This window comes from Scomber scombrus, chromosome 24 (genome assembly GCF_963691925.1).
Source record: "Scomber scombrus chromosome 24, fScoSco1.1, whole genome shotgun sequence".
In the NCBI taxonomy this organism is placed as follows: Eukaryota; Metazoa; Chordata; class Actinopteri; order Scombriformes; family Scombridae; genus Scomber; species Scomber scombrus.
The window spans coordinates 14,898,978-14,906,990 of record NC_084993.1 but is presented as its reverse complement, the minus strand read 5'-3'; positions in this window follow the sequence as shown (position 1 = coordinate 14,906,990).

Sequence of the window (8,013 nt, the reverse complement as noted above, 5' to 3'; positions counted from 1 at the left end):
AGTGTTGAGCATTGTCACTAAAATGAAAAAAGCTGGTCCACGTTACGGGTTAGTCTACCTTAAGTGAGCCTGGTCAGGTTGTCACTAAGGTTAAATTAAAGACTTTAAACTAAAGAGCTAAATAATGAATTGCTTGATCAGTCTATGACCAGTTTATAGTGTAGCATGCAAAATAACCAGCAGTAAATTTAGGGAAGGCGTAGGAAGACTTCCCCTTGCATCTTAATGGTGATGCCTAGGCCAGCGTCTTGGTGTCTGTGGCTCCCACGCAGTGACTCTGCTCTGCACCTGCTGTGATACATACAGTAAATATACACAGGTTAGTTAGCATGCAGGACTTCTCCCTGCTTTCAACATCTCTAGTGAGGCCCTACAACTACCACTACCATTACCCCACCACACCACCACCCTCACACCTCGCTCCCCTGCCCTGAAATAAGTGACTTTTTCACATGAGCCTGTTGGTGCTGTTCCAATATGAAGCTCCTTCTGGTGACCAGGGGAATCATGTACTCCTTGAAGCATGGCATAAATATTCAATGATCCATGATCCATGGTATTAATAGTGCCCCACAAATGAATGTGCCACTTCGAGGACATGGTTACTATATATGCTAATTCTGTGAGTCGAACTTCTAGATGCCTTTTGATTTAGCTTGGTAAGTAGGATGCTAAAGAACTTTTGCTGATTCAAATTGTAGCTCTTACTCGTTTTGGCTCCTTCGGCACTTGGAGGATCCATCTTCTGCCTGGTACAGAGGATGTGATGACTATCAGGTCATACACGTAGGCTCCGATTAACTTGGTCAATGGGCATTCCACTTCTGCAGCTTTTACAACCATGTTTCGAGGGTGACTGATATTGTAAACTCTAGTGATGATGCCTTTCTCCAAATGCCAATGCCAAGTTGATGTGACTCTCCATCTGAAGTTGTTATAATAATCCGAGATGAGATCCTTGATTTTAGTGGGAACATGGTGCCAGTTCAGTGCCATCTCTACCAACTTGTGAGGTATTAAGCTGTAGGCATTAGCCACTGTACAACCAGATATCTGCTCCCCTCCACACGCCCCTCTGATCTGCTGGATGACTACCTCTATGTTCAAGGTAGACCCCCATTCCTGAGTGAGTACCTTATACTCAGCCCTGGGACCGAGGACCTTAATGAGTGACTTTAGTAAGTGACTAAATAAATAAGTGACTTTTTCCACATGTGCCTGTTGGTGCTGTTGTGCTGTTCCAATATGAAGCTCCCTCTGTTGACCAGGGAAATCATGTACTCCTTGAAGCATGGCATAAATATTCAATGATCCATGATCCATGGTATTAATAGTGTCCCACAAATGAATGTGCCACTTCAGGACATGTATACTATATATGCTAATTACGTGAGTCGAAATTTTGCATGCCGGGTTAGTAACTAATAAGTGCACGCTAAAGAACTTCTGCTAATTCAAATTGTAGTTCTAACTCCTTTGGCACCACAGTGGTCAGATTAATCCCTGTGTCCTATCAGCATTTAGATTAGAGAAAATAACATGAAACTTTTCTCATCCCAAAGTAACATTTTGTGTCCAAGATAACCAGTAAAATGACTTAATATACATATGCAGTAAAAGAAAACATATGGATTAAAAAAAAGAATAAATAAAAAGAATAAAACAAGTTGTTAAAGATGTAAGGTACGAATAAAAGTTTGACATGTTGAGGAAAGTGCATCATACTGGTTAACACTCATACATTTTATATATTCCTATCCAGATTGTAATATCCAAATCAAAAGGGTTCGTACTTCGTGATGCCCTGGTATCTTACAAGTAAAGAAAAATAGTCCCCCATTATTGACTGCAAGAGTCTGAAATCTTTAGAGCTGCTAAACAGATTTTCATTGTATTTTTATACAATGACAATATAAGATATATTCTATAACACATAAACACACAGTGTCTGTGGTTTGATTCTACATTCTACACATGAGTTAGGCCACAAAGTTCCTTAACTCTAACAAAGTAAACCTGCTTATTACTGCACAGATAGATCAATGCACTCCTTTCATATTTTTTAGATTGAAAAACTTTAATAATAATAATTGGATCAAAATCAGTGCAGCAGAAACACAGATATTGTTTTTTTCATTCCACACATTTTTCCTTGTCAAAGCTTTGCGTCTAAATTACCAACAATGAACCCTCACTCAACTTATTTTGTCATTTAATATAGTTTAACAAATGGTCATACACACCCAACCATCCACCCCAACCTACAAAGCAAACAATGATTATTTTCTTTATGGGGCTCGAATGTCATAATTGAACATTCATTCTTAACCTTGGAATGGCTATCAGTATGTGTGTGCCAGAAAACAAATTCATTCAGTCCTATGTTTCTGCTCAGGTTTGAAGACTTGTCTAAAAAAGCAGTGTGATATTTCATTTGAAAACAGATTGCAAGACTCAGAGAACTGGAGTTATTTCCCAACCCATCTCTCATTCAGAGCAGCCTGACAGCAGGTCTGCCTCCCGGCACTTTACCACTTCCCTCATGTGTTGTACTAGATGTGGACAGCTGGAGGCCACTGAAAATTGAAGAGCTAACTTCAACTGGAGACACACCTCTTCAATTCTACTGATGTCATCTTTTACTCACCTCTCTCCTCCTGTCCAGCTGTCCAATGAAAGTCTATAAGAAATATGGATGAATTCAAACGGCCACTACTGCTTTAAAACCATTACAAAAGGATCTCATAGGATAAACGGCTTGAGTCATCTAATGCAGTGTTTGCTGTGGTTTGAGTGCTATTGACATCTTGGCTGGTGACGGCTTGACTGGAAACACTTCCATCGACCCCGGCTGGCCCCCAGAGTGCAGACGTGCCGCTCGCCGCCTGATCAGAGCCGAGCCGTGAGACCGACTGACTGACAGAGCTCTGAGGAACCTTTACTGGCCACTCAGCAAAGGGCTGATAGGGCCATTTAAATGGAAGGACACAAGGCATCCCTCACTGTCCATTAAGATCCCAGGGGGGTCCTGGAGTTTGGGTCATTGACGACTGCTTTACAACGAGGAGCTTGTAAACGGAGGGTCTCCTGCTGGTTAGGGAGGAGGAGAATCAATCATGTGTCAAATGATTTGGAACCAATCCTATAATAGTAATAGTAATAAATAAATAAAAGGTGTCTTTTAGTGGGATGAGGTTGTAAAATTGTTATAGTCATGTTGAGTATGATCACATCGGATGTGTAATGAAAGAAAAAGTTGCCCTGTGCTTTATTCAGCAGGAAACATTTCCTCCCTCCTCCCGCTAAATTCAGTTCTTCATCATGTTTAAATGTTTTCTTTAGTATGAAATCAGTCTGTTACCATGGAAATGTGTCAGTAAATTCCAATTAAGATTTCACTCAGGAAGGTTTTTTTTTCAAATTTTTTAATATTGAATACGTTACTGAATACATATATTACTGTTTGTTTTGTGATCAACATTTTTTATTTTCAAAAGACACACAAAACAAACAACAACAGTATGGCAGCACATTAACAATTAAAATAAGGGTAAACAAAACAGAGTAGGAGGAATTTTATAAAATGATAAAAAAATATGAATCCTGTCAGTTATAAATTAAATATTGCTGTTTTTAATGATTTTAAATCATTTTTTTTTTTTTTTTTGTAAATAAATCATGACGTGGGTTTATTTGGAGCACACATGGGCTTAAAAGGTGTCACAGTACAAATTAAGCCCATGCCAAAATCTTTTTTTTTTTTTTTTTTTTTAAATTTTGATTTCTCTTATAAATCATGTCAGTATCCATGAAAAACAGCTGAACTTAGATTTTGGTGCTTAATGGGAACACTTACCCTAACAGCTGAAAACATTGGAAAGTTGAGAACATTAGAAAAGTCATCGAAAAGTGATACAATGTAATAAGTTACATTACTTAGATGAAGACAAATAGTTACATTACTTATTACATTTTAAATAGAGTAACTAGTAATTATACCAGCCATATAACCTTCACAACCCTGGTGACTACTACTGACCAAACTACTTAGCTACTTAGCTTTTAAAAAATCTTGCGTGACATGACAGGGAACATCAAGAATGTATATACAAAATGGCCAAGACATTTTAGACCAACTTCACATTTACATTCCATGAGACAAATAAAATGGGGATCCACTCAAAAAAAAAAACTGCCTTATACTAGACATCAGAAAATCCACAGGGTACCTTTTTAAATAGCAGCAGAAAACAATTGAACAGAATATTAGTTAGTCTAGAACTATTCCCACCTACTGCTGGTGTAAATCTAAATATGTCCACAGATATGATGTGAATTTAACAGCTTTGTGTGACACCTCTATAGCAGCACAAGCAGAGAGGCGGGAACTTGGCCGAGGTACACTGAGACATTTTGTGTATTTCAGTGTGTTGTGCCACATACCTAATTCAGGATATCAAGAGCGACCAGTTCTCCCGACATGTTCACGGTGATGCCCGAGGCGGTTTTATTGAACCCAGATGACCTTCCACTACATCATTTACTCTCCTTGAAATTGCTGAATTTTCTTAACTGTATACATTTATATTTCATTTCCTATTATTGCAGCTGGAACTGTGAGGCGAGTCCTCACAGCGCTCTGCTAGCGTACAGGGATCGTGAAGTGTAACACTTGTTTGCACACATTCTATTGGCTTCAATAGAAGCTGTAAGCCACTTAGTGAACGCCTCAAAAGAGGAGAAGATTAACAACGAGAGATAAATAGAAACAGAGGGAAGGCTCAGAGAGAGTGTGAGGACCGTGGAAATGAGATGCTGAAGCTCTGTTAGCTCATTTGTCTCTGTTCTCCTTCACAGAAAAGCCTGTGTTAAAGTATTCATGGCTTCCCTTTTACTTTACATTTTTCCCTCTGCATTAGATCACTATTGACTCTTGTCGGGCCCTCCACAGCAAAGAATTTGTGAGAGAGCAGCGATGATGTGCCAAAGTGTGATATCGCAGCTGAGGCAGAACGTCTGCTGAGGCATACCGAAATGACTATTCCCCTGCCAGTTTCACACTGGCTGTGTCATACAAGTGGGAAAGCAAGGTGGAATAGATATAGATGTGATTAAAAATTAAGTCAGGAATCAATCCCTACCATAAATAATTCAGCAGACCTGCGCAGGCTCAAATTAAAAGCATACAATATTATTAATGTTTGATGGGGTAATTTTAGTTAAAGAAAGATATAAAATTGAGCATCTTGCTGGCACAGGGGGGAAAAACACATCTGCAGTCAACCTCTGGCAGCAGTCCTTGTGACTTGGCCAGAGGTTCTATCAAATATAACTGCGAGGCTGGGATATTATGCCAAATTAGGTGGGTGCCTAAAATACAGCTATAAGTTGGCCAAGGGTGTCAGAATGCATAATGAGCCCTGGCCAATCATAGCATGTTGTTTTTCTCTCAAAGGTCAGTGCTGATTGGGTAGGAGGGGCCTGAGAAAACTGTCCAAGACAAGCTGCAGCTACTATATCTTGAGGCTGAAGCCAGTGCACAAGTACCTTAAAGTGATTCACAGAGCTGCCAAGTTTGGACTTCAGTTTGGTGTGAGAGACTTAAGTAGTTCTTATTTTTGTGGTCAATGTACCCACTTGACCTCTCCGGCTTTATAAACCTTTTTCTGATTCTGATTTTTGATATACACTCCAGATATTACACTTTGACTTTAGGAAAAGTCATCAAATTTCAAGCTTATAGAACAACATTTGGGTGTTTTTACAACTGTCAAATGTCAAAATGGGTCAATTTGACCTGAACAGTATGTAAAATAAAGTTATTTAAAACAAATTTCCTCTTGGATTAAGTCAACAAACAGTCAACTGCACTAGTCTAGATGAGTTAGAATAAGGATGCTGTGAAAACCAAGAATGCATCAAGAGCAGTTAATAATTGGGGTCGATTAAGACAAGAAATGATTATTACATGCTATTTCATATTTGTAATAATATTTATAAAAACATTGGAACATTCAAACATCTGAAATGGTAGTAGGTTGTAGTCTACTAGGCCATTTCGAGATCAAACAAAGACAAACAAATGAAATGAAATAGCCTGAGAACACTAAAGCAAGTTAAACAATGTTAAACCTGAAGGCTGTTATTTTCCACGCTCACAAGGCCATCTTCAAAGTCTAAATATATATGGAAATATATTACGATAGAACAGATGTGTCTATATTTCTAGCTCCACTGTCAGCGTCCTCTTTTTGTGTCTTGATGTTATCAGTTATGAATTTGTTTTTTCGCAGCCTGAGGAAATGGATGTGTGGTGTGAGAACATTTGAATTTGAGTTAATTGCCTGCGTCTCATGATCAGCGCGTGACAGTTAGCGGCCCTGTCCAATCAAAAAGCATCACCGTGGTGAGCCTCTCTGTGTTCCGCTTAACATACACCACCACTCTATTTTCAACAGAAGCCATGTCAGAGTTGGGTCAAGCTGCACAGAGCAGATAGAGCTGGGCAGGAAGTCAGACACAGGAACGGTACCTTATCATCTGGTCCATTTTCAAAATAAAAAAGCAGTTAGTTGCGCCACTTCTGCGCTAATTACAGTAGTAAGCACTGGCCGGCTTTAACAAGGCTGCTGTAATTACCTTAATAACTGTGCAACTTAATTTAAAAGGTGGATAGCTTGCCTGCAGTCAAACAATCAATGAATCAATCTTTATTTATATAGCGTTTAATCACAACAAACGTCATTTCAAGGCACTTTAATTATTGTGTTTAAATTAGTGCAAGGAATTGTTACTATTTAATGCCATCTCTCCCCTTTTTCCATCAGTAGATCAAGAGCAGTTATTATAGCATACTGTATGTGTCATAAGGGCATGCAGTCTCTCAGGTCAGCTCTGATGTAATAGTCACCAGGGTTGTGAAGGTTATTTTGGAAATGTAATTGGTTACAGATTAGTAGTTGTGTAGAAGTAATGTAACTATTTCAATGACTTCATCAAAGCAATGTAACTTATTACATTTGATGACTTTTTGATGACTTTTCTAATGTTCTAACCAATGTTTTCAGCTGTTAGGGTAAATGTTCCCATTAAGCACCAAAATCTAAGTTCAGCTGTTTTTCATGGATACTGACATGATTTATAAGAGAGATCATTTCTTATAAAGAAGATTTATCTCTCATTTGTAAATGTATTCATTAGTTCATGTAGATTTTGGAATATAAAATAAAGATTTTGGCATGAGCTTAATTGGTACTGTGACACCATTTAAGCTAATATGTGCTTCAAATAAGCCCACATCATGATTTATTTACTAAATATAAAATAAAAAAATAAAACATGATTTGAGTTTCCTTGTCTGTCTTGTCCCCTCTCCTTTGTGTTTTGTCTCTGTGTGTGTGTGTGTGGCCTCCTGGTTCCTCCCCTGCCTGTTCTTCTCCACACCTGGCCTCAATCTCGTCATCATCGATCTCCACACCTGGCCTCAATCACCTCAACAAGCTGCTGCAGTATTTAGGACCGGTTCTTCTTCCCATTCATCGCCAGATAGTTCCGCTAAGCATGTGGTAACGCTGGGCCGTACTTCTTGTGGTTTTTGCTTAGTGAAGAGTATTATTGTTTACCCCTCTCTCCTGTCCCCTCCACAGTTTTCGCCTTCCCCACCTGCTGGTACCCTGCCTCTGTCCCCTGGATCCCTCTCCTCATGCACTGCCTTCCTCTCCTGGACATTCCCTCTACAACCTTCCCTGGAACCCAACCTCAGACCCAGCCACTGCTCCCTCACTACCCCCACTCTGCCTGTTATTAAAACCCTTTTTTTGTGTTACCTACAGTTCGTTGTTCTTGTCTCAGGTCTGCTCTGGGGTCCTGTTGTTTCTGGACGTGACAAACAGATTACATTTATACATTTATTTTTTTTAATTAAATCACGTTATGCTGTAACATGGAAGTAAAAAAAAAAAATAGTACAAACAGATGTTTTTGAGATGAGGTTATATATATTTTATGAAACTC